This window comes from Bos javanicus, chromosome 6 (assembly GCF_032452875.1).
Source record: "Bos javanicus breed banteng chromosome 6, ARS-OSU_banteng_1.0, whole genome shotgun sequence".
In the NCBI taxonomy this organism is placed as follows: Eukaryota; Metazoa; Chordata; class Mammalia; order Artiodactyla; family Bovidae; genus Bos; species Bos javanicus.
The window spans coordinates 100835588-100861553 of record NC_083873.1 but is presented as its reverse complement, the minus strand read 5'-3'; the positions used below and the strand labels follow the sequence as shown (position 1 = coordinate 100861553).

Genomic DNA, 25966 nt, shown 5'->3' with positions numbered 1-25966 from the left:
ATTTTGTTTTCTATAGTGGATCATTTCCGTCAGTACTGAGACATATTTTAAAAATTACTTCTTTGATTCCACCTTCCCCTCCAGTTCTCATTTCACTTTTTTTCCCTTGCCTAGCAATGAATTCTCTACACTGAATCCATTTATTCATATGGATCCACTGCAGCTTGGTAAATTTTCAATCCTCCATGAACTTGACTCCTCAGGAGCATTTAGCACTATTAACTTTTAACTATTAACTCTTTCTTGATGTCTTTCTTTCCTTGCTGTCTTAGTTTCTCCAGGTTTTCCTTTTATTTTTCTGTTGACTGAGTCTCTTTTGTTGGTAATAACTGGCCTTTAAATGTTAGAGTTTTCCAGAGATTTATCCAATGCTTCCTTCTCCTCTGACTTTATACACTCTTTCTCTAAGCTATCTTATCCGTGCCTATGACTTGAATAACCAACTAGAATCCAAAGAATATCAAATTAATATTTCTATCAAGGACTATCTGACCTCTAGACTTTTGTATCCAAGAGCTTATTTGACATTTCCATTTGGATATTTAAAATGCATCTCCAACTAAACTTAGCAAAATTCAAATGCAGTTAATTTAGGTCCTATTTATATATTCCCTAAAAGGTCTGTATAGACAAAGCTATGGTTTTTCCTGTAGTCATGTACGGATGTGAGAGCTGGACCGTAAAGAAGGCTGAGCACTGAAGAATTGATGCTTTTGAACTGTGGTGCTGGAGAAGAATCTTGAGAATTCCTTGGACTTCAAGGAGATTAAACCAGTCAATCCTAAAGGAAATCAACCCTGAATATTAATTGGAAGGACTTGGAAAGACTGAAGGCAAAAGCAGAAAGGGGCAGCAGAGGATGACACAGTTGAATGGCATCATGAACTCAATGGACATGTCTTTGAGCAAACTCTAGGAGATAGTGAAGGACAGTGGAAACTGACATGCTGCAGCCCAGGGGTTGCAAAGAATAGGACATGACTTAGTGACTGAACAACAACTTAGCACCACCTTCCAATCAGTTGCAAAAGCCAGAAACAGAGGAGTCATTATCTCTATGGTATCTCTACTATTCCCTGGTGGCTCAGACAGTAAAGTGTCTGTCTGCAATGCAGGAGACCTGGGTTCAATTCCTGGGTTGGGAAGATCCCCTGAAGAAGGAAATGGCAACCCACTCCAGTATTCTTGCCTGGAAAATCCCATGGACGGAGAAGCCTGGTAGGCTGCAGTCCATGGGGTGGCAAGGAGTTGAGAGGACTGAGCAACTTCACTTTTATTTTCACTTCCACCACGCCCTAGTCCAAGAGACTATATCTCTTATCTGGAATGTGTCAAATACCCCCTCACTGAATTTCTCACATTACTCAAACATCTTTTAATTACTTTTTTTTCCTTAACATGGTCAGAGTGATCTTTAACAGTTTTCTTTTTAATTTTATTTTATTTTTAAACTTTACAATATTGTATTAGTTTTGCCAAATATCGAAATGAATCCACCACAGGTATACCTGTGTTCCCCATCCTGAACCCTTCTCCCTCCTCCCTCCCCATACCATCCCTCTGGGTCGTCCCAGTGCACCAGCCCCAAGCATCCAGTATCGTGCATCGAACCTGGACTGGCGACTCGTTTCATACATGATATTATACATGTTTCAATGCTATTCTCCCAAATCTCCCCACCCTCTCCCTCTCCCACAGAGTCCATAACACTGATCTATACATAAGTGTCTCTTTTGCTGTCTCGTACACAGGGTTATTGTTACCATCTTTCTAAATTCCATATATATGCATTAGTATACTGTATTGGTGTTTTTCTTTCTGGCTTACTTCACTCTGTATAATAGGTTCCAGTTTCATCCATCTCATTAGAACTGATTCAAATGTAGAAACATAAATTTGATCTTGTAATTTTCTTGCTTATTTCTCCAAAGAAGACATACAGATGGCTAACAAACACATGAAAAGATGCTCAACATCACTCATCATCAGAGAAATGCAAATCAAGACCACTATGAGGTACCATTTCACACCAGCCAGAATGGCTGCGATCCAAAAGTCTACAAATAATAAATGTTGGAGAGGATGTGGAGAAAAGGGAACCCTCTTACACTGTTGGTGGGAATGCAAACTAGTACAGCCACTATGGAGAACAGTGTGGAGATTCCTTAAAAAACTGGAAATAGAACTGCCTTATGACCCAGCAATCCCACTGCTGGGCATACACACTGAGGAAACCAGAAAGGAAAGAGACACGCGTACCCCAATGTTCATCACAGCACTGTTCATAATAGCCAGGACATGGAAGCAACCTAGATGTCCAACAGCAGATGAATGGATAAGAAAGCTATGGTACATATACACAATGGAGTATTACTCAGCCATTAAAAAGAATTCATTTTAATGATGAATGATGAAACTGGAGCCTATTATACAGAGTGAAGTAAGCCAGAAGGAAAAACACCAATACAGTATACTAACGCATATATATGGAATTTAGAAAGATGATAACAATAACCCTGTGTACGAGACAGCAAAAGAGACACTGATGTATAGAACAGTCTTATGGACTCTGTGGGAGAGGGAGAGGGAGAGGGTGGGAAGATATGGGAGAATGGCACTGAAACATGTAAAATATCATGTATGAAACGAGATGCCAGTCCAGGTTCGATGCACAATACTGGATGCTTGGGGCTGGTACACTGGGATGACCCAGAGGGATGGTATGGGGAGGGAGGAGGGAGGAGGGTTCAGGATGGGGAGCACATGTATACCTGTGATGGATTCATTTTGATATTTGGCAAAACTAATACAATTATGTAAAGTTTAAAAATAAAATAAAATTTAAAAAAAATGTCCAAAGGCTTTCCTTTGTCTTAAAATAAAGCTCTGGGTGGGCTTCCCAGCTGGTGCAGTGGTAAAGAATCTGCCAGTCAATACAGAAGACACAAGAGACATGGATTGGAAAAGCCCCTGATGCTAGAAATATTGAAGACAAAAGGAGAAGGAGGCAGCAGGGGATGAGATGGTTGGATAGCATCATTTACCCAATGGACATGAATCTGAGCATGTCCGGGAGAGAGTGGAGGACAGAGGAGCCTGCGGTGCTATAGTCCCTGACGTCACAAAGAGCTGGACAGGACTTAGTGGCTGAATGAAAACAACAACAAAGCTCTGGGTGGCCTGGCTCCACCTACCCCTCCAAACTAATTTTCCCACACTTACACTTTCAGTACTTTCTATAATCCAGCCAACTGCCCTTCTCTAAATGGCACCATGTTCTCACTTACCTTAGGACTTCTTTCTCTCTTTGTTGTTTTATACCCATCTTCCGGACTGACTACATATAAAACATACTTGCATAACTTCCTGAATGTTCCTTAGACTAATTTATCACTGTATGTAATTGTTATTTGTAAAATTATTTGATTAATGTCTATCTTCATCATTAAACTATAAAAGAGCAAATGTAATGTGCTTTTAAAATTTTTTATTTATTGACTTATTTTTATCTTATATTTATTTTTATCCTCAAGGTATGTGGGATCTTGGCTCCCCAACCAGGGATCAAACCCATATTCCCTACACTGGCATTGTGGAGTTTTAACCACTGGACCACCAGGGAAGTCCCAACAATGTATGTTTTGTACCTTAAGCTACCGGCAAAGCCTAGCACTTCGCATGGCAAAAGGTTAACGCTTTAAAAAAGGGTGTATGGTTGAGTCAATGAGTACTGTTAGTGCAATAAAACCAGTATTCAAAATAAAGCACAATGGGATTCAAAAGCCTATACTCTGTGCACCGTATTATATTGTCCATTTTCCCAGCTTGAAGCAATATTTAGTTCAAATACTTTACACAACTTTCATTCTACCTTGTTTAGCACAGAAAATTATAGTCATCTTATTGGTCCCTCCATCTGGGCTTAGAGTGATAACGGACAGCACTGTCTAACTAAAACCCAGGGAATTAGAGGTTAGAAGGGTCCCTCCCTGTCTGTACTTTACAAAGTGAGGTATTGGACGCAGTGCCTTTGTTTTCCTCCTCCAGGAAGTAAAATGTCTTAGTTCTTATCACATCCAATGTTCCTTTGCCTATGGATTCCGTTTTACTTTCTAATATTTTTTAACAACTTAAGACTTTGAAATATTCATGGTAATTAAGGTCATTATAGAGAGGTTTATACAGAGTATTAAAATCAGTTGTTTCGATTACTAGTGGATTTTACTTACTGAAATGATTTTGTGAAATAATTAAATGTGTGATTTAGCCCAACTTTAGAATATACTACCTAACTTTCAACATAGACAGAGCATTCATTTCTGATTGCATATACATTTGTATGCATGTATATATGACTCATTTAATTCTATGTCTACAGGTTCTATACAGAATCTTAAACTGTATGTGTGCCCTATAAGTTAAATTCAAGCCACTTTTCTGCATAAATTATCCCCCTCCATGAAATCCCAATCCACCTCGCTTGGTAGTTAAAAGACAGAGTAATGCTATCCTTTGTTGTCTCTTTCGTAGATGAGAAATAACTACTTCTGGCTGAAATTTTCATTTTCATGTTCAAATTTGATATTACACAGGTTTTATATTTTGACAGTTTTCCAAACAAATTGTGATGTAAAAATAATAGTTTATTTACCAGTAGGCAATGTTTAGGACAGGGTATATTGTAATAGACAAACATTTACTGCAGTTACTTCGTTAAGTCATTCAATAAGTAAAATAAAATGCTTTAATTAAAATGCCTAATTTGATCACCTTGTATAGAAACCAAGCAGTTAAAATCTATAACTAAGGGAAAGGTATTAGCTATGATAGTTATCTTCTAAATATTTTGTAAAGTATATATTGTTAGAAAATGCACATAACCAAACAAAAAAAATCTGTAATTTATCCATCACCATAAACAACCAATATTAAAACAATACACATCTCTCCATATTTATATTTATATAAATATATATATGTGTATTAAATACACAGTATTTTTTAAAAAACAGTCAAAATACTTATCATGTGCTTCAAAATTTAGGTCATATGTTGTTATTATGCTAATTTAACAATCGACATCATTTTTAAAAACTAGCACAGTATAGTACTTACTCAAATATACATACTTTCACATCCTCTATTCTTATAAGTGTAATTTTTTGTGTTACTATATATAACCTTTTCATGAACATCCATGAAGCTAAATCTCTGACTTTGTTCTTTAGGACAAATAGAGAAATTATTAATAGCACTCAAACATATGCACTGTTCATGTGGGATTGGTTAATTCTTCCAGGGTTGCTCTAAACTTGCTAACCAAATAAACAGCTAATAAGTATATATAATTCAAGTACCTCATATAATTAATACTTCCCTGGTGGCTCAGATGATAAAGCGTCTGTCTCCAATGCGGGAGACCTGGGTTTGATTACTGGGTTGCGAAGATCTGCTGGAGAAGGAAATGGCAATCCACTCCAGTACTATTGCCTGGAAAATCCCATGGACAGAGGAGCCTGGTAGGCTACAGTCTGTGGGGTTGCAAAGAGTCGGACATGACTGAGCGACTTCACTTCACTTCACTTCTTCATATAATTAAGGGCTTCCCTGGTGGCTCAGATGGTAAAGAACCTGCCTGCAATGTGGGAGACCTGGATTCGATCCCTGGGTTGGGAGGATCCCCTGGAGGAGGGCATGGCTACCCACTTCAGTATTCTTGCCTGGAGAATCTCATGGACAGAGGAGCCTGGCAGGCTATAGACCATAGTATCACAAAGAGTCAGACATGACTGAGCCACTAACCACAGAGCAGCAGAGCACATATTATTGAAACACAATGTATTGAGATACAACCAGAAGTCAGACACTGTTTCTAGAACTATCTCAGGTTATGTCAGATATGTAAAAGAAATAAACTCTACTTTCAATAGAAGATTAACATAGTATATAACTGCAGAACTAGTAAGTACAAAAGTATGTTGAAAAACAAAAAGAAACATAATAAAATTTTAAGAAGAGAGTTCCATAAGAGCAATCCGATTAGTTAGGAAAGATAATAGGAAAGATTTTTTTTTTAAGAAGTTAAGGCTTTAAGATTTAATGAGCAAGGGATCAGTTCAGTTCAGTTTAGTTCAGTCTCTCAGTCGTGTCCAACTCTTAGCAACCCCATGGACTGCAGCACACCAGGCTTCCTTGTTCATCACCAACTCCCTGAGCTTGCTCAAACTCATTGAGTCAGTGATGCCATCCAACCATCTCAACCTCTGTCGTCCCCTTCTCCTTCTGCCTTCAATCTTTCCTGGCATCAAAGTCTTCTTCAATGAGTCAGTTCTTTGCATCAGGTGCCAAAGTATTGGAGTTTCAGCTTCAGCATCAGTCCTTCCAATTTCCTTTAGGATTTCTGATTTCCTTTAGGATTCACTGGTTGGATTTCCTTGCAGTCCAAAGGATTCTCAAGAGTCTTCTCCAACACCACAGTTCAAAAGGATCAATTCTTTGGTGCTCAGCTTTCTTTATAGTCCAACTCACACATCCATACATGATTACTGGAAAAACCACAGATTTGACATTAGATGGACTTTGTTGGCAAAGTAATGTCTCTGTTTTTTAATATGCTATCTAGATTGATCAAGGCTATGGTTTTTCCAGTGGTCATGTGTGGATGTGAGAGTTGGACTAAAAGAAATCTGGGTGCTGAAGAATTGATGCTTTTGAACTGTGGTGTTGGAGAAGACCCTTGAGAGTCCCTTGGACTGCAAGGAGATCCAACCAGTCCATCCTAAAGGAGATCAGTCGTGGGTGTTCATTGGAAGGACTGATGTTGAAGGTCAAACTCCAATACTTTGGCCACCTGATGCAAACAGCTGACTTATTTGTAAAGACCCTGATGCTGAGAAAGATTGAGGGCAGGAGGAGAAGGGGACGAGAGAGGATGAGATAGTTGGATGGCATCACTGACTCAATGGACATGGGTTTGGGTGGACTCCGGGAGTTGGTAATGGACAGGGAGGCCTGGCGTGCCTCCCCAGTTCATGGGGTCACAAAGAATTGGACCCGACTGAGCGACTGAACTGAACTGAGGTTGGTCATAGCTTTTCTTCCAAGGAGCAAGCATCTTTTAATTTCATGGCTGCAGTTACCATCTGCAGTGATTTGGAGCCCAATAAAAGAAAATCTCTTCCTGTTTTCATTTTTTTCCCCATCTATTTGCCATGAAGTGATGGGACCGGATGCTATGATCTTTGTGTTTTGAACACTGAGTTTAAGCCAACATTTAAGGGAGGTCTGGCATGTTGCAGTTCATGGGGTTGCAAAGAGCAGGACATGACTGAGCGACTGAACTGACTGACTGAAGGATTGTTCATGACATCAAGGACATGCTGTAGGAAATATAAGCCTTAGCAGAAGATGTTGCAGTTTATGTTCATGACAGCTGAGAAGGTTCTTGAGCAAAGCATAGGAGATTTAAAAATACCAGCCTCTTAGTTTGTTGCTGCTGCTGCTGCTAAGTCACTTCAGTCGTGTCCGCCTCTGTGCGACCCCAAAGACGGCAGCCCACCAGACTCCCCCATCCCTGGGATTCTCCAGGCAAGAACAACGGAATGGGTTGCCATTTCCTTCTCCAATGCACGAAAGTGAAAAGTGAAAGTGAAGTCGCTCAGTCGTATCCAACTCTTAGCGACCCCATGGACTGCAGCCTACCAGGCTCCTCCATCCATGGGATTTTCCAGGCAAGAGTACTGGAGTGGGGTACCATAAAGCAATTAATTTGACATAAAATGGCAAAGTCAAGCCATAAATGTGTTAGCAGTAGAAATTTGCATTAGAGATGAATTATTGGAGATCTATTTTGAAGAAATATGAAAGAAACTGGTTATAATTTTAACTCAGGGGATGAAGAAGGAAGAGTCAAAGCTGATTCAGTTTTTCTCTTCTGTATATTTGAAAGAAAGGTGTTACCTCTTGTTAGAAATGAGCAGTTAGGAAGAGTCAAGCTCCATGAAGCCCATGCTCTTGAGCCCAAATTATGTGATATTCTTTCATTTTCTTTTAGAAGCTATGTTGGGTATTCTCTATTTGCCCTCCAGCTCTATCCATCAGTCTGTTCTGTATCCCAGGAGACTAACCTCTATAAATTGCATAAACCAGGCTCTCTTGATGTCCGACTTCAGACTGGGTTTGAGAGGCCATAGCAGGTGGTCAGAAGGCCACCAGAGTCAAATCAAGATAACCACTGATCTATTTCACTCCATGTTAGGCAGCGTTTGATGCCTGTTGTACTGATTACTTTAGTCCACAAGTTCTAAACCTGCAGGTTCTCTGGCTTTTCCAGTAGACAGATGGTGGTTTAGTCACTAAGTCGTGTCCAACTCTTGGGACCCCATGGGCTGTAGCCCACCTGGTTCCTCTGTCCATGGGATTTCCCAGCCAAGAATACTGGAGTGGGTTGACATTTCCTTCTCCAGGGGATCTTCCCAACCCAGGGATTGAACCTGGGTCTCCTGCATTGCAGGTGGATTCTTTACCTACTGAACTAACCAGGGAAGACTAGAGAGGTAATGGGTTCCTCCCTGTTTTTAGCCCCAGGGCTTTTTCACTATCGGTTGGTTTCCTCTAGCCTTTCCAAAACTTTGTAAATGATTTCTTTATCACACACCCTTCAATTACACCTTTTGAAGCAGAGCTATCAACTTCTTGCTGGGGATCTTGAGAAAATAACCAGGGTACAAATTTTCTGGAATTTTTTTTAAGAAAGAGTATATTAACCTAAACCATGGTGTTCAATATGCTTCATTGCAAATTTTGGATGATCAGAGAGAAGAGGCTCAAGAACAAAAAAGGGAATATAATCTTTTTGACAGGAGTTCACCACATATGGCAATAATCAGCATATTCAGAATGGAATTATACTTAGTTTTCTCCCCTCTAGGGACTATCCCTTTTATAAGGAATCTTTAACTTTTCAAAATGGGATAATATGTTATTTTTTTATATATATATTTGACAGCTAAGAGTTGGCAAAAGAAACATAATTCAGAACCACACTAGTATTTTGCTTTCAGCTAAAATTGCTATTAGAAAAGCAGCTCATCTCTAGTTAATATCAGATCCGCTGACAAGTGCTCACTCTGATCTTTGCAACCCCATGGACTATAGCCCACCAGGCTCCTCTGTCCATGTAATTTTTCCAGGCAAGAATACTGGAGTGGGTTGCCATTTCCTTCTCGAAATATCAGATCACTGAGCCCAAACCGCAAGATACTGGAGGTAAGGCTAGATGCTGTTGAAAATAAACATGGTATTTCTTATTCTCTGGGATTTGGACTGGAAAAATATATGCATGTGCTGTATCTTTGTTAGTTTCATAAGTACTATAGCAAATTCTTTTTTTTCCCAGTATGAACAATGATCATCAGCATCACAAGAAACAAGGTGAAGTCTCAGCTTGACAATACATATGAATTTTTAATATGACCAGACAGAGGTTTGAAAATGATATCAAGGGAGGGAGGCTCCAGAAGGAGGATATATATATATATGAGTATCACTGATTTGAATTGATGTATGGCAGAGACCATCACAACATTGTAAAGCAATTATCCTCCAAGTAAAAAAGTAAAAAAAAGAAAATGATATCAAGGTGAAATAAATATTACTCAATAATTTTTATTAGAGTATAATAGAGAAGGTTTGAGTAGAGTAGATGGGTATAATTTGCTTCTTTGTAGCAAGTAACTTCATTAATTCATTCAACAGTTATTAAATAACACATAGCATGTGCTAGGCCCTGTCTTAAGCACAGAGAAATGTAATGCTAGAATGTGCTAATAATGTCTTTATACTCCTAGATCTGAGAATCACTCAGGGAAGACAGAAAAAAAAAAAACAAACCAGAAAAACAATTACAGACAAGCCCCTGTCACGAAAAGGAAATAGGATACTCAGTTCAGCTCAGTTGTGTCTGACTCTTTGCAACCCCATGGACTGCAGCACACCAGGCTTCCCATACTGTATGCTTATAAAAGACATAAATTATATCCACAAGTGCTCCAACCATATCCCAATCTACCAATGGCAATGAAGTCAGTGGTTAAGTAAATCTTTTCTGGAGTCAAGCTGCCTCGGTTCAGATACCCACACATCAGCCAAGTGACTTCAGGCAGGACACTTATCCTCTCTATTCCTCATGTTCTTCATCCTTAAAACGGGATAAAAATAGAACCTTCTTCATAACTGTGAACTAACATATGTGTGGTTTGTAGAAAAATGCCTGGTACACAGTATTTTTAGCTGCTTTTAATATTTTTTTAAAAGTCTTTCTTATATCCCAGAAGCCTCAAAGTTATTTTGGGCCCATATTTTGCTAATCCTCCAATAGTGAGATGATTCTAATAATGGTTCAAAATGCATCTACTAGTATCATGAACAGGGAGGTGAACTAATTAGAAAATTTGAAGTTAGTTTTTTACTATCTTGTCTGTAAGACTAGATTAAAACCAACAAACCTCTAATTAGCAATGACAGAACAAACAGCACAGCAGAAAAGATGTTGATAATGATGATTGCTAATGTTTCTTGACCATTTATTACTTTGCTCAGCAAATGTGTACGCTACTTATATCATTAATTTGCCTAGTGACTCGGTCATAAGTGTCTCCCATTTTATACATGAGGCAAATAAAGCTCAGGAGGCACCAAGGGAAGAGGCTGGCAGAGTAGATTCCAAATACTTATTTGCATTAATTACTAACACAATTTATGTTCTTAGCTCTAACAATCACTTTTACTTAAAGCAGTTTGAGGAATTTTTATCAATAATTATCAAGTTTCTCCTTCACCTCTGAAATTAGTTACACTGCTTTCTAGGGTGCCATCAGGGAGATAAGAGATGGAGAGATTTTCCAGTTGGTTCAAATTTAGGATCTACCAAAGTAATTCCAATGTGCAAACTGTTTGGGGAACACTGACTCAAGCATTGCTATGAATTATCTATTAGAAAAAATATACATGTTTCAATGCCATTCTCCAGGTTCGATGCATGATACAGGGTGCTCGGGGCTGGTGCACTGGGATGACCCAGAGGGATGAGATGGGGAGGGAGGTGGAAGGGGGGTTCAGGATGGGAAACACATGTACACCCATGGCAGATTCATGTCAATATATGGCAAAACCAAAACAGTATTGTAAAGTAATTAGCCTCCAATTAAAATTAAATAAATTTATATTTAAAAAATATTTTTCCAGATTTAAAAAAAAAGAAAAAATAGCATAATATTAAAAAAGCTATACACTCTGTAGAATGTACTATTTTTTCTTAGCTAACAAAACTCATCAAAGCAAGTAAGACATGTAATGTTTCCAAACCATTACTTAAATTAACCATGATAAACATGATAGCATGAGGCCATTTTATGATTATGGATTCATGGAAAGAAATTCTCTATACAGAATTCTCACCCTGATGCTTTATATTCTAAACTGCGGATTTAGCACTTGAGAAGCACTGTCATTCTGGGTCCACTTTAATTTTAGCACAGCGTTTGCAAAACTTTATTACAGATGTTCAAATCCTAGAAGGCTACGAAGAGCATTAATTGTGATAGAAAAAAACTGTGCAGTGTTTTGACATGATTTATTTTTTTTAATTTAAATTTATTTATTTTAATTGGAGGCTAATTACTTTATAATATTGTATTGGTTTTGCCATACATCAACATGAATCCACCACGGGTGTACACGTGTTCCCCATCCTGAACCCCCCTCCCACCTCCCTCCCTGTATTTTTATTTAAACGTTTTTAAGGATTTCTCAAGTGGTCCAATGGTTAAAACTCTGCGCCCCCAATACAGGGGGCCTGGGTTCAATCTCTGGTCAGGAAATTAGATCCCAAATGCCACAACTAAAGATACCAAGTGCCACAACTAAGACATAGTTAAATATAGATGCACATATGAGTGTGTGTGTGTGTGTGTGTGCACATTTGAAGGCATTAGAGTATGACATACAATAAACTATAAACATTAGCTGCTATTATTGTTGTCATAATGATTGTTGTCTGAATGCCCCAACTAAGACCCAGGGAAAGGAAATAAATAAACAGATATATGTAGTTTTTAAATAAAAGCTTTTAAATTTTTTTTTTTTTTTTTGAGACACAAGGATCCCTGCCCCGTGTGAACTCCTCCTCTGGACATAACAGAGGGAGTTCATGAATTTCTTCCCTGATTGCATCCTTCTAAATGAACATTCTCCCTGGAAACACCACCATTATCATTCAGGCTCCATTTAGGTCACTCATATCTCTCCACATGGGCTTCCCTGGTGGCTCAGCGGTAAAGAATCTGCCTTCAATGCAGGAGATGCAAGAGACTCGGGTTCTATCCCTGGGTTGGGAAAATCCCCTGGAGGAGGGCATGGTAACCCACTCCAATATTCTTGCCTGAAAAATCCCATGGACAGAGGAGACCATAGAGTTGGAAAGATGGGACATGACTGAAGCGACTGAGCATGCATGCATCTGTCTACATGTTTTTAATTCATTGGAAATCGAAGAAATTCCTTGGCTACAGAGGGGAAAACAGATTGGAAATGTTGAAGAAAACAGATTGGAAAAGGAAGATGTCATTATTTTAAACCTAAAATTCTACAATTACACTCTCAAAATTTGTAGTCATTTTTCTCATACTTATCTAATAGATGAATCCCTTTGTGATAATCACAGGCATCTAGAATTTTCCCACAACATCTAACAACATTTCTTAAGGTGCCCCATGCCATTTTCAAAAGATTGTGCTGCTGTGATGTGCTCAGTCATGTCTGACTCTTTGCAGCCCTATGAACTGTAGCCCATCAAGTTCCTCTGTCTATGGAATTTTCCAGGCAAGAATACTGGAGTGGGTTGCCATTTCCTACTTTAGGGGATCAAACCAGTCTCTGTGTCTCTGCCTTAGCAGGTGGATTTTTTTTACCAATGCGCCACCTGGGAAGTCCCTAGAAAGACTGCAATTGGAAGAAAAAAATCCAACTGTTGACACAAAATCTATCCCCTCAAAGTTTCTACTCCAAATTCTTCCCTTCAGAGTGAATCTTCTTTTTCCATCTTGCATCTTTACAGCTAACCATCCACTGAGATTTACTGTATACACAGCTGCACATTTTAATCTTATAAAACACTGTATGTGGAGGTACAGTCACTATGGTCCATTTCATAGAAGGAAGGCCAAAGCATAAATAAGCTGAGGTGAGCAGCTGGTGAAGTGCAGAGATGCAGTTTGACCTTCTATAAACCCAAACTCCACTTCCTTAACCAGTTTTCTTTCTATGATAGAAAGCTGTAGTATGATTTACAAGGCCATTCACTTACTTGTTTATTCATCAAACACATATTTACTTTGTATATATGCCAAAATGCTTATAAAAATGGAATGTTAATATGAGCTATCTTCAGATAGGCAGGTCATAGATAATTTTTATTTTACTAAGTTATTCTTATGTTTTTAAAAAAATTAAAATGATGAGCACATATTACTGTGTACTAAGAAAAAATATACAAATACATATTTTAAAGCAAAAAAAGTGAGACTACAAGGTAAGGTTGAATAGGAGCATTTTGGAGTCTCAAAGTTAGGCTTCTGCCTTGAAATAAGGACTATGGAAGTAGTTCTTTTTACAAATCAAAATACAGTCCAATACCCTGAATATTGGCCATCCAAAGATATCAGGTCCTAATTCCTGGCACCTGGGAATATTATCCTGTTAGGAAAAAGATCTTTGTAGATATGATTAAGTTAAGGATCTTAAGAGACAGAGTTGTCCTGAATTACATGTGTGGACCTTAAATTCAATCAGAAGTGTTTTTATAAGAACCGACAGAGAGAGATTCAGTGCACCCACATAGGAGAAGATGATGAGAAAAGGGAGACAAAGATTGGAACCAAGAAATGCTTCCATGGCGGCTCAGTGGCAAAGAATCTACCTGCAGTGCAGGAGGCTGCCTGCAGTGCAGAAGACTGGGTTCGATCCCTGGGTCGGGAAGATACCCCGGAGAAGGAAATGACAACCCACTCCAGTATTCTTGCCTGGAAAATTCCATGGACAGAAGAGTGTGGTGGGCTATAGTCCATGGGCTGGCAGAGTCAGACACAATTTAGCAACTAAACCACCACCACCAGCATCATAAGCTGGAGGAATTTAGTCCTAGAGTCTCTGAAGGGAGTTTGGTCTTGCCAACATCTTGAGTTTCGACTTCTAGACTCCAAAACTGTGGGAGAATAAACCTCTGTTGCTTTAAGCCACTAAGCCTGTGGTGATTTGTTATGTCAGTCAAAGGAAACGAATATGGATAAAGAAATTGAAACAAACTTTCTGAGGACCCCTGTGAATGTGCTAAGTTGCTTCAGTCCTGTCTGAATCTTTGCGACCCTAGGGACTGTAGGCCACCAGGCTCCTCCATCCACGGGATTCTCTACGCAAAAATACTGGAGTGGGTTGCCATGCCCTCCCCCTGGGGATCTTCCTGACCCAGGGATTGAAACTCCATCTTTTAGGTCTGCTGCATTGGCGGCGGGTTCTTTACCACTAGCGCCACCTGGGAAGCCCAGTGGGGTGGAGCTTATAAACATCTGACATTTTGAAAGGAGTCCTCTGCAAATTCTCAAGTGCTGGTAAGTGGTGCCTAAATTTTAATAAGCTCTGATTTAGGGGGAGAATTCACAGTGTGCAAAGCACTCATAGGTGGTGGCTAAAGAAAATCCTTCCTCATCCAACCCTCAACTCTCAGTAGGAGGAACTGATGACACCGGTGTGGCTTCACATTCTTGGGATCCCAGGGCAGAATATCTGTGGCAAGATTAAGACTTATTCTGAAATGACCGGGTTCAGCTGCTAACCCTTCTCAGTTAGTTACTGGGACTTTGACCTTTTATTTCATGTCCAACAGTATACGCTATTTTAAAACCTTTATTATTTTTCAATTAGAAAAAGAAATGTAAGTTGCTCAAGGGGTGGTAAATGCCAGGGGTTTGACGTAAAGCCTATAGCAGGAGAAGAAAAAGGAAAGAACTGATTTTGAAGTTTGTGTTTCACTGTGAAAGAGAAATATAAAGAGCAAAACAGACATAGCTATATAATGCTTATTATGGGAAAATCTGGAACCCTAAAGAGAGGGGTCCAATAAACCATTATCAATGGATCAGAAAGTTGTTAATAATTAAACCTTCTATTTAACCCTTTAACTAATCAACTCTTTGTATGTTTAAAAATAAAGTAGAAAAGACCTAGGTTTAACCTTGGAAGAAAGTATATAATAGCTAAATCCATAATACCAAAATAAGTGCTGTATTAAGGGATGTGGAAAAAGTGTTCTTGCTAATTTTTTGATAACAGAGTGAAATTATTTTAGAGTTGGTATGATAACTTTCTGGGCTTACCAGGTGGTGCTGCTGCTGCTAAGTCGCTTCAGTCGTGTCCGACTCTGTGCAACCCCATAGACGGCAGCCCACCAGGCTCCACCGTCCCTGGGATTCTCCAGGCAAGAACACTGGAGTGGGTTGCCATTTCCTTCTCCAATGCATGAAAGGGAAAAGTGAAAGTGAAGTCACTAGTGGTAAAGAATTGCCTGATTATACAGGAGACTTAAGAGATGTGGTTCAATCCCTGGGTCAGGAAGATCCCCTGGAGTAGGAAATGGCAACCCACTCAAGTATTCTTGTCTAGATAATTCCATGGACAGAGGAGCCTGGCAGGCTACAGTCCATGTGGTCACAAAGGGTCAGACATGACTGAGAACACATGCACACATAATAACTTTCCATATATTTGAATCTCAAAACTGAAAATTTTAACTGAGAGGAAAAAAGTCATCAGCAGGAAAAAGTCAATGCAGGATTTAAGCACACAGCTGCTTATGACATTCTGAACTTTAGGAAAAAAATAAATCACCTTTGGCTTACTGTACACCTATTTTTCTTGGCATGCCTCTACTTCTTTGACCTACAATTAACCATGTTCTATGTAATCCTTAAAATACGGTCCTGAACTTGCAAGTACAGTGTGATATTTACTTCTGTAAAGGTAATATGCTTTTGCAAAATTAAAGAAGCTTAACAACATATTCTGTTGCCAAGGAAAACATTACTCTCATCCACTGGTGGCAAAATGGTAACATTTATAAAAAGGGCATGTTGGTACTATTTATCACACCCACACACACAAGAAATGGCTTATGTGCATAGTCCTCTGCTTTTGAAACAGCATTCTGTGTAGTAACAGGATTAGAAACAAATCAAGTGTCCATCAATGAAAAATTGGCTAAATAAACAATGAAATATCTGTGTAATGGAATATTATGTGGCCATAAAAATAAAATAAGCCTTATCTATTAAAGAATACATACGAGAATACATATATTAGTAGTTCTCTATGGGATATATTATCAAGATAAAGCGTAACTTGATTTAGAAATAAGCATTCATTTATTTTAAAATGTTTTATTCAGATTTAGAAATTCGAGATTTTTAAATTCCTGCAAAACAATTCAGTCACATCTAATGATTTATTAACAGAATGTAATGGTGGTGTATTGGGCTTCCTGGTGGCTCAGATAGTAAAGAATCCGCCTGCAATGCGGGAGACCTGTGTTTGATCCCTGGACTGGGAAAATCCCCTGGAGGAGGGCATAGCAACACACTCCAGTATTCTCTAAACAGAAATCCTGCCGATGTGCCATAATAAGTTGTTTATTAGTTTTTTAAAAAATCACTATAGAGCATGACACAATACCACAAATTACAGTAGGGATATTTTGTAAGAACTTATTCAAACTTGATAATTCTGAGTAACTGTATCTTTTGAATACAGCATTTAAAAATGTAATAAATATTTTAAATGAGGAAGAAACAATGACAAGAATATAGATTTGTATTTTCCCTTATTCACATAAAAAATCATGGGTATACACACACACACACACACTAGAGAACTACTCAGCCATAGAAAAGAATAAAATTTTGCCATTTGCAACAATAGGCATGGACCTGGAGAATATTATATTTAGTGAAATAAGAGAGCCAGAAAAAGACAAATACTGTATGTTATCACTTACAGGTGGAATCCAGAAAATGTAAGAAGAACACAACAACACAGAAACAGACTCTCAGATACAGGAAACAAACTAGTGGCCACCAGTGGAGAGAGGCAGAGGAGAGGGCAGGCTTGGGACAGGGGACCGAGAGGGACACACTACTGTGCAGAAAAATGGAGTGCAATCCATAAAAATAGTGAATTGCCATGCCGTACACTTGAAACTAATATAATATTGTAAATAAGCTATATTTCAGTTACAAAAAGTAGTTATCTAGGGACTTCCTTGGAGGTCCAGTGGTTAAGACTCTATGCTTCCAATGCAGGGGGCACAGGTTTGATTCCTGGTCAGGGAAATAAGATCCCATATGGCACACGGAGCAGCCCCCAAGTAAAAAATACATACATTTTTATTTACAGCAAGAGTGTGTTTATGGAGGGGAAAATAAGAATAAACAGGGTGTAAGACTTTTCAATGTAAACATTTAATACAGTTTTGATTGTGAAATTACTTGAATGTTTTTAATCTACTCAGAAATTAAATTTATAATGAAAATAACATGCAGAGAAAAAAGTTGCACAAAAATACTAACACCTTCTATGACTAAAATTTTAAATATTCTTTATGTGTTTTTTCCAGAATTTTCTACATTGCAAGAATACTACATTTTTTTGGATATAAAAATTTTTATGTTTGAGTTAATTCACTCAGTGTTAAAGATAAAGTTGATGGCTTCTATATGTGTCATTCTAGATGAGCTAGGACAACTTGGAATTTAGAAACGTCAGGAAGTATGAGGCTAGGTGTAATTTTCTAAAAAAATTTTTCGTATCCAAGTTTCTTTGATGATGCATGTGAATATTTTTTATTTTATTTTTATTTAATTCTGTCCTTCCTTGGCAAACAACTACTCTTCTCGTTTAGTAAAATAATCTCAGGGGAAAATGTCTGTGACTAAAGTTTTGGACTCAATAGTCTAATATTTTTTATCTCAGAAGTTCCATTGATTTAATAGTTGTTCTCACACAATATTACACTGTTTGTTTGTTCCTGGCTCCTGCCCCATGCTACTCAAATGGCATTGATTTGTTTCTCTATCTTAAAAATACTGACTTGGCTTCTATAATTAAGAGGCAATGTGCTTCAATTCTAAGTATTCATTTCACTATGCCTCTGTCACATTGACTAGAGACAAAGTAGTCATCCAATTAAAATCTAGTTTAATTTGCAACAGCTAAAATTAATATAACAGTCTTTTCACTTCTAAAACACATTAAGGAGAAACTGTTGAAGTTGTTTTCTTGATAAGTGTTTTAAGAGGCATCCATTTTCCTACACAAGGAAAGCACTGTAACAAAACACAAGTAGGTAGAATGGCCAGATATCAAGATAATGAGACTCTCATAACACAGCATGAATTGTTATTGCATTCCTTTCATCAGAGGAGGCTCTGCATGCCAAAAATATAGCAACATATGGAGTAGGTATGGCTCCAGGAGATGGTGATGCACAGGGAAGCCTGGCATGCTGCAGGCCATGGGGTCACAAAGAGTCAGACACAACTGAGAGACAGAACGACTGACGGAGTAGATGAAGTCCCTGTTCTCAAGAAGCTTACATTTTAATGAAGGAGGAAAGGTGTAAATTCACCTATACATAAATAATTTTGAATCACAAGGGAATTATGGATGATGTAAAGTACTGTGCAGTTAATTATTTTTTTTTTTTTTTTTTAATTCTTCCAATTTTATTTTATTTTTAAACTTTACATAATTGTATTAGTTTTGCCAAATATCAAAATGAATCCGCCACAGGTATACATGTGTTCCCCATCCCGAACCCTCCTCCCTCCTCCCTCCCCATACCATCCCTCTGGGCCGTCCCAGTGCACCAGCCCCAAGCATCCAGCATCATGCATCGAACCTGGACTGGCAACTCGTTTCCTACATGATATTTTACATGTTTCATTGCCATTCTCCCACATCTTCCCACCCTCTCCCTCTCCCACAGAGTCCATAAGACTGTTCTATACATCAGTGTCTCTTTTGCTGTCTCGTACACCGGGTTATTGTTACCATCTTTCTAAATTCCATATATATGCGTTAGTATACTGTATTTATGTTTTTCCTTCTGGCTTACTTCACTCTGTATAATAGGCTCCAGTTTCATCCACCTCATTAGAACTGATTCAAATGTATTCTTTTTAATGGCTGAGTAATACTCCATTGTGTATATGTACCACAGCTTTCTTATCCATTCATCTGCTGATGGACATCTAGGTTGCTTCCACGTCTTGGCTATTATAAACAGTGCTGCGATGAACATTGGAGTACACGTATCTCTTTCCCTTCTGGTTTCCTCAGTGTGTATGCCCAGCAGTGGGATTGCTGGGTCATAAGGCAGTTCTATTTCCAGTTTTTTAAGGAATCTCCACACTGTTCTCCATAGTGGCTGTACTAGTTTGCATTCCCACCAACAGTGTAAGAGGGTTCCCTTTTCTCCACACCCTCTCCAGCATTTATTATTTGTAGACTTTTGGATCGCAGCCATTCTGACTGGTGTGAAATGGTACCTCATAGTGGTTTTGATTTGCATTTCTCTGATAATGAGTGATGTTGAGCATCTTTTCATGTGTTTGTTAGCCATCTGTATGTCTTTTTTGGAGAAATGTCTATTTAGTTCTTTGGCCCATTTTTTGATTGGGTCGTTTATTTTTCTGGAGTTGAGCTGTAGGAGTTGCTTGTATATTTTTGAGATTAGTTGTTTGTCGGTTGCTTCATTTGCTATTATTTTCTCCCATTCTGAAGGCTGTCTTTTCACCTTGCTAATAGTTTCCTTTGATGTGCAGAAGCTTTTAAGGTTAATTAGGTCCCATTTGTTTATTTTTGCTTTTATTTCCAATATTCTGGGAGGTGGGTCATAGAGGATCCTGCTGTGATGTATGTCGGAGAGTGTTTTGCCTATGTTCTCCTCTAGGAGTTTTATAGTTTCTGGTCTTACGTTTAGATCTTTAATCCATTTTGAGTTTATTTTTGTGTATGGTGTTAGAAAGTGGTCCAGTTTCATTCTTTTACAAGTGGTTGACCAGATTTCCCAGCACCACTTGTTAAAGAGATTGTCTTTAATCCATTGTATATTCTTGCCTCCTTTGTCGAAGATAAGGTGTCCATATGTGCGTGGATTTATCTCTGGGCTTTCTATTTTATTCCATTGATCAATATTTCTGTCTTTGTGCCAGTACCATACTGTCTTGATAACTGTGGCTTTGTAGTAGAGCCTGAAGTCAGGTAAGTTGATTCCTCCAGTTCCATTCTTCTTTCTCAAGATCGCTTTGGCTATTCGAGGTTTTTTGTATTTCCATACAAATTGTAAAATTATTTGTTCTAGCTCTGTGAAGAATACTGTTGGTAGCTTGATAGGGATTGCGTTGAATCTATAAATTGCTTTGGGTAGTATACTCATTTTCACTATATTGATTCTTCCAATCCATGAACATGGTATATTTCTCCATCTATTAGTGTCCTCTTTGATTTCTTTCACCAGTGTTTTATAGTTTTCTATATATAGGTCTTTAGTTTCTTTAGGTAGATATATTCCTAAGTATTTTATTCTTTCCGTTGCAATGGTGAATGGAATTGTTTCCTTAATTTCTCTTTCTGTTTTCTCATTATTAGTGTATAGGAATGCAAGGGATTTCTGTGTGTTGATTTTATATCCTGCAACTTTACTGTAGTCATTGATTATTTCTAGTAATTTTCTGGTGGACTCTTTAGGGTTTTCTATGTAGAGGATCATGTCATCTGCAAATAGTGAGAGTTTTACTTCTTCTTTTCCAATTTGGATTCCTTTTATTTCTTTTTCTGCTCTGATTGCTGTGGCCAAAACTTCCAAAACTATGTTGAATAGTAATGGTGAAAGTGGGCACCCTTGTCTTGTTCCTGACTTTAGAGGAAATGCTTTCAATTTTTCACCATTGAGGATAATGTTTGCAGTGGGTTTGTCATATATAGCTTTTATTATGTTGAGGTATGTTCCTTCTATTCCTGCTTTCTGGAGAGTTTTTATCATAAATGGATGTTGAATTTTGTCAAAGGCTTTCTCTGCATCTATTGAGATAATCATATGGTTTTTATTTTTCAATTTGTTAATGTGGTGTATTACATTGATTGATTTGCGGATATTGAAGAATCCTTGCATCCCTGGGATAAAGCCCACTTGATCATGGTGTATGATCTTTTTAATGTGTTGTTGGATTCTGATTGCTAGAATTTTGTTAAGGATTTTTGCATCTATGTTCATCAGTGATATTGGCCTGTAGTTTTCTTTTTTTGTGGGATCTTTGTCAGGTTTTGGTATTAGGGTGATGGTGGCCTCATAGAATGAGTTTGGAAGTTTACCTTCCTCTGCAATTTTCTGGAAGAGTTTGAGCAGGATAGGTGTTAGCTCTTCTCTAAATTTTTGGTAGAATTCAGCTGTGAAGCCGTCTGGACCGGGGCTTTTGTTTGCTGGAAGATTTTTGATTACAGTTTCAATTTCCATGCTTGTGATGGGTCTGTTAAGATTTTCTATTTCTTCCTGGTCCAGTTTTGGAAAGTTGTACTTTTCTAAGAATTTGTCCATTTCTTCCACGTTGTCCATTTTATTGGCATATAATTGTTGATAGTAGTCTCTTATGATCCTTTGTATTTCTGTGTTGTCTGTTGTGATCTCTCCATTTTCGTTTCTAATTTTGTTGATTTGATTTTTCTCCCTTTGTTTCTTGATGAGTCTGGCTAATGGTTTGTCAATTTTATTTATCCTTTCAAAGAACCAGCTTTTGGTTTTGTTGATTTTTGCTATGGTCTCTTTTGTTTCTTTTGCATTTATTTCTGCTCTAATTTTTAAGATTTCTTTCCTTCTACTAACCCTGGGGTTCTTCATTTCTTCCTTTTCTAGTTGCTTTAGGTGTAGAGTTAGGTTATTTATTTGACTTTTTTCTTGTTTCTTGAGGTGTGCCTGTATTGCTATGAACTTTCCCCTTAGGACTGCTTTTACCGTGTCCCACAGGTTTTGGGTTGTTGTGTTTTCATTTTCATTCGTTTCTATGCAAATTTTGATTTCTTTTTTGATTTCTTCTGTGATTTGTTGGTTATTCAGCAGCGTGTTGTTCAGCCTCCATATGTTGGAATTTTTAATAGTTTTTCTCCTGTAATTGAGATCTAATCTTACTGCATTGTGGTCAGAAAAAATGCTTGGAATGATTTCTATTTTTTTGAATTTACCAAGGCTAGCTTTATGGCCCAGGATGTGATCTATCCTGGAGAAGGTTCCATGTGCGCTTGAGAAAAAGGTGAAATTCATTGTTTTGGGATGAAATGACCTATAGATATCAATTAGGTCTAACTGGTCTATTGTATCGTTTAAAGTTTGTGTTTCCTTGTTAATTTTCTGTTTAGTTGATCTATCCATAGGTGTAAGTGGGGTATTAAAGTCTCCCACTATTATTGTGTTATTGTTAATTTCTCCTTTCATACTTGTTAGCATTTGTCTTACGTACTGTGGTGCTCCCGTGTTGGGTGCATATATGTTTATAATTGTTATATCTTCTTCTTGGATTGATCCTTTGATCATTATGTAGTGACCTTCTTTGTCTCTTTTCACCGCCTTTGTTTTAAAGTCTATTTTATCTGATATGAGTATTGCTACTCCTGCTTTCTTTTGGTCCCTATTTGCATGGAAAATCTTTTTCCAGCCCTTCACTTTCAGTCTGTATGTGTCCCCTGTTTTGAGGTGGGTCTCTTGTAGACAACATATGTAGGGGTCTTGTTTTTGTATCCATTCAGCCAGTCTTTGTCTTTTGGTTGGGGCATTCAACCCATTTACATTTAAGGTAATTACTGATAAGTATGTTCCCGTTGCCATTTACTTTATTGTTTTGGGTTCGAGTTTATACACCGTTTTTGTGTTTCCTGTCTAGAGAATATCCTTAAGTATTTGTTGGAGAGCTGGTTTGGTGGTGCAGAATTCTCTCAGCTTTTGCTTGTCTGAAAAGCTTTTGATTTCTCCTTCATACTTGAATGAGATCCTTGCTGGGTACAATAATCTGGGCTGTAGGTTATTTTCTTTCATCATTTTAAGTATGTCTTGCCATTCCCTCCTGGCTTGAAGAGTTTCTATTGAAAGATCAGCTGTTATCCTTATGGGAATTCCCTTGTGTGTTATTTGTTGTTTTTCCCTTGCTGCTTTTAATATTTGCTCTTTGTGTTTGATCTTTGTTAATTTGATTAATATGTGTCTTGGGGTGTTTCTCCTTGGGTTTATCCTGTTTGGTACTCTCTGGGTTTCTTGGACTTGGGTGATTATTTCCTTCCCCATTTTAGGGAAGTTTTCCACTATTATCTCCTCAAGTATTTTCTCATGGTCTTTCTTTTTGTCTTCTTCTTCTGGAACCCCTATGATTCGAATGTTGTAGCGTTTAATATTGTCCTGGAGGTCTCTGAGATTGTCCTCATTTCTTTTAATTCGTTTTTCTTTTATCCTCTCTGATTCATTTATTTCTACCATTCTATCTTCTAATTCACTAATCCTGTCTTCTGCCTCTGTTATTCTACTATTTGTTGCCTCCAGAGTGTTTTTAATTTCACTTATTGCATTATTCATTATATATTGACTCTTTTTTATTTCTTCTAGGTCCTTGTTAAACCTTTCTTGCATCTTCTCAATCCTTGTCTCCAGGCTATTTATCTGTGATTCCATTTTAGTTTCAAGATTTTGGATCAATTTCACTATCATTATTCGGAATTCTTTATCAGGTAGATTCCCTATCTCTTCCTCTTTTGTTTGGTTTGGTGGGCATTTATCCTGTTCCTTTATCTGCTGAGTATTCCTCTGTCTCTTCATCTTGTTTAAATTGCTGAGTTTGGGGTGTCCTTTCTGTATTCTGGCAGTTTGTGGAGTTCTCTTTATTATGGCGTTTCCTCACTGTGTGTGGGTTTGTACAGGTGGCTTGTCAAGGTTTCCTGGTTAGGGAAGCTTGTGTCGGTGTTCTGGTGGGTGGAGCTGTATTTCTTCTCTCTGGAGTGCAATGAAATGTCCAGTAATGAGTTATGAGATGTCTATAGTTTTGGGGTGACTTTGGGCAGCCTGTATCTTGAAGCTCAGGACTGTGTTCCTTTGTTGCTGGAGAATTTGCTTGGTATGTCTTGCCCTGGAACTTATTGGCCCTTGTGTGGTGCTTGGTTTCAGTGTCGGTATGGAGGCATTTGATGAGCTCCTGTCAATGAATGTTCCTTGGAGTCAGGAGTTCCCTGGAGTCAGGGTTTGGACTTAAGTCTCCTGCTTCCGATTATCGGTCTTATTTTTACAGTAGTTTCAAAACTTCTCCTTCTATACAGCACCATTGATAAAACATCTACATTAAAGATGATAAGTTTCTCTACAGTGAGGGTCACTCAGAGAGGTTCACAGGGTTACATGGAGAAGAGAAGAGGGAGGAGGGAGTTAGAGGTGACCCACATGAGATGAGGTGAATCAATAGTGGAGAGAGTGGGCTAGCCAGTAGTCACTTCCTTATGTGCACTCCACAACTGGACCACTCAGAGATGTTCACGGGGTTATACAGAGAAGAGAAGAAGGAGGAAGGTAACAAAGGTGGCCAGAAGGATAAAAGGGGGAATGAAAAGGAGGGAGACAGATCCAGCCAGTAATCAGTTCCCTAAGTGTTCTCCACCGTCTGGAACACTCAGAAATTCACAGAGTTGGGTAGAGTAGAGAGAGGTTAGGGAGGAGACACAGGCGACCTGGTGGAGAAAAAGGAGGGTCCAAAGGGAGAGAGAGCAGTCAAGCCAGTAATCTCACTCCCTAGTGAAAAATGGGTCCTGAAGATTGGGTCCTTAAAGGTACAAAATTGGTAACAAATACATAAAAGCAAAAATTAAAAATCTAGAGTAGAGTTTGGAATTTCAAAAATACGATGTTAAAGAAAAGAAGAAGGAAAAGAAAGAGAGAAAGAACGAACAAACAAAAACAAACAAGGTCGCAAAAATTATAAAGAAAGTACAGGTACAAAATTGATAACTAATACCAGAGAGCGAAAATTAAAAATCTAGAGTATAGTTTGGAATTTCAAAAATACGATGTTAAAGAAAAGAAGAAGGAAAAGAAAGAGAAAAAAAATGAACAAACAAAAACAAACAAGGTTGTGAAAATTATAAAGAAAGTACAGGTACAAAATTGATAACTAATACCAGAAAGCAAAAATTAAAAATCTAGAGTAGAGTTTGGAATTTCAAAAATACAATGTTAAAAAAAAAAAAAGAAGAAGAAGAAGAAAAATAAAGAGAGAAAACAAACAAACAAATACGAACAATGTCACAAAAATTATAAAGAAAATACAGGTACAAAATTGATATCAAATACCAAAAAGCATAAATTGAAAATCTAGAGTAAAGTTTGGAATTTCAGATATACAATGTTATATAAAAGAAGAAGAGAAAGAAACAGAGAAGAAGAAGAAAAAAAAAAAATCACAGAAATTATATAAAAAAAAACTATAGGTACAAAATTGATAACATATACCAAAAAGCGAAAATTAAAAATCTAGAGTAGAGTTTGGAATTTCAAAAATATAATGTTAAAGAAAAGAAGAAAAAAACAAAAACCAACAACAAAAAAAACAAGGTCAAAAAATTATAAAATATATATATATGAAGTTTGCTGAAGAAGAAAAAAATAGGGTCTTTTTTTTTTTTTTTTTTTGCAAAGTAATAGGTTATAAAAGTGAAAATTAAAGGAACAATAGAGGACTTAAAATTTTTTTTTTCTCTTAAAAAAAAAAAAAAGAAAGAATGATCGTAAAAATAATAAAAATATATCTAGGACTTTTTTGTTTCTTTTTTTGTGGGTGTT

At 37.7% G+C, this 25966-nt stretch overlaps 1 protein-coding gene across 4 annotated transcripts in view; it reads right to left on the bottom strand.

Annotated features, from left to right (window-relative positions):
* The window catches only part of ARHGAP24 (Rho GTPase activating protein 24), a 914624-nt gene that overhangs the window by 309394 nt on the left and 579264 nt on the right, over positions 1-25966 (bottom strand). The window lies entirely within an intron of this gene.